Source organism: Gavialis gangeticus, unplaced genomic scaffold, assembly GCF_001723915.1.
Source record: "Gavialis gangeticus isolate Ggan-Ray unplaced genomic scaffold, GavGan_comp1, whole genome shotgun sequence".
Taxonomy (NCBI): Eukaryota; Metazoa; Chordata; order Crocodylia; family Gavialidae; genus Gavialis; species Gavialis gangeticus.
Genome location: NW_017729024.1, coordinates 135,990,083 through 135,992,236, shown reverse-complemented (window position 1 = coordinate 135,992,236; position 2,154 = coordinate 135,990,083). Strand labels below are relative to the sequence as shown.

The 2,154-nt window shown below is 37.8% G+C and overlaps 1 protein-coding gene across 1 annotated transcript in view; it reads right to left on the bottom strand.

Moving 5' to 3' along the window:
* Positions 1 to 2,154, bottom strand: part of ADAMTS6 (ADAM metallopeptidase with thrombospondin type 1 motif 6) — a 395,156-nt gene that overhangs the window by 229,662 nt on the left and 163,340 nt on the right. The gene's annotated exons all lie outside the window — the stretch shown is intronic.

Here is a 2,154-nt window from a genome sequence, read left to right as displayed (position 1 = left end):
CAGCCTCTGGCTTCTTTACTTTTCATTCCATCCAGGAAGAGCACACACCAACTGCTGAAACTTCCTTAGCCTGACGAAGGGTTTCTGAACCCAAAAGCTTGCTTAATAATTGTTTTCTAACTATTTAAGTTGGTCTAATAAAAGATATCAGATTCACCCAAAGAACCTTGTCTGCCTATGTCCTTAGACCAAACACAGCTACAACCCACACCCCTGAGATCTGAAATAGGAATCCACACTGTTAAAAACATTCTGACTGCTGGTGTTGGCTGTAGCTGTGGTGGTATAAGGAGACAAGGATCTTTGGCATAAACAGACAAGGATCTTTGGGTAAATGTGATATCTTTTATTAGACCCACTAAATAGTTGGAAAAATTGTTCTTTGCAAGCTTTCAGGCCCAAACTCTCTTCTTCAGGCATAGGGAGAGGCTGCTGGTGTTTTGTGTTCTCATGGTAGAACAGAAGTCAATATGCAAAATGCAGGTCTGTGAAAATGCAAATGTGCGACAGTGAAGATCAGAGGTGATAGGAGACAATAGGTGCGAGACAGGTAGGTGGGGGGAGGAGGGAATGTTGACCTAGTGAAAGAATGTAGCTGGTAAAAATGTAGAGAGGTCAGGTCACCTGGGTTTACCAGGTGTCAGGCAGGTTATAACGTGCCATAAATCCAATGTCTACATGTAGTCCATAATTTCTAACTTGCTAGGCTCTTTCTGAGTTCTTTGCAAGAGAAAATTTGCTCTATTATTTTTGTGTAGTCAAAAAAAAGGGAAAGCTAAGACCTGGCATTTTCTGAGAGGTGCTTGGAGTCTATCCAGGGGTGCCTCAAAACTATCCAGGGGTTTCCCAAGACCTTACGTACAAACAAAGAGTACAGAGCCAAAAAGCAAGAGTGCAGGTAGTTACAAACAACTGCAGTTCAAACAAGAGAGAGAGATCCTTTGGCCATAGGACATGGAGGATGACTGCATCATTGTTCCCAAATTCAAATCCAAACTTTATGCAAAAAGATTCAGAAACCACTGTCATCCTGAGTTTTGTATATCATAATAGCTATGCATATACTTCACTATTTAATTGTATTTTATTTATGTGTAGAATAACCTGCATAAAATGTACACCTGCATGATATAATGGCAATATGACACGCAGTAGCTGAGAGCAGATATATTCTATGAAGTTCTTTTTCCCTGTTAACAGTCCACTAAATTCACAGTAAGACTGGATCTGATCAAAGTTGTTAATGAGGATGTATTCCAGAATGATTAGTGTATCATATAGGTTATTTCCTCATGAGTGGAAAATATTTCCTCTCTCTCATGTAAGTAATTACAGAAAGAAAAGAAGAACCATAAAGAGAGTGAGACTACATGTGATTTATATTAGGTTTTCTTATTTTTTATAAGGTCTTAAGCAATTGTATTTGGATTTACAAAAATGATCTACCCCATTGCAAATGCCTGTAAAAATCAGGGTAAAGCCTTTTTCACAGATAAAATAAATGAGATCATACTTGCCCAATGATTATCTTGCATGATAGGTGGGCTGGAAATAAGTGTGTACTTCCAAATGCAGATCTGATTAGTAGATTGACAGTTTCCATTTTAGTCTGTATGGGAACTTTTAGTTGCATCAATTAATGACTGGAAAAACATGTCATCCATAACTCAGCATTGGTCAACCCATGTAAACAAAGAAGGAAACTTGATGAATTATAATAGGAGGTGCCTTGTCAGTTTTTATTCATCAGAAGTTACTCCTAGTGCCAGCTTTCAATGGGGACCTGAAACATGTGAAGCCAATTTCTACTCAGATTTTATTGGTGTCCCATAACATCATGTTCTTTTAAAATGATGTGCAGGTGCTTTGTACGTATGTCTAATGTCATTTCTGTTTTGTATGCTTCATGGCTGTGTGAAATATGACCACAGCTGTACCAATGTTAAAAATAAAAGCAATGGTTTAATCAAAATCATATTAATTATGATTTAATATAAAATATGAAAAGAAAGATTACCTGCTAACTGTTTTTGCTTCATTGATAAACATACATAAAAGAGGGGGAAAAGACAATATCACAGTGTGTGTGTGTGTGTGTGTGTGTGTGTGTGTGTGTGTGTGTGTGTGGGTGTGTGTGTGTGTGTGTGTGTGTGG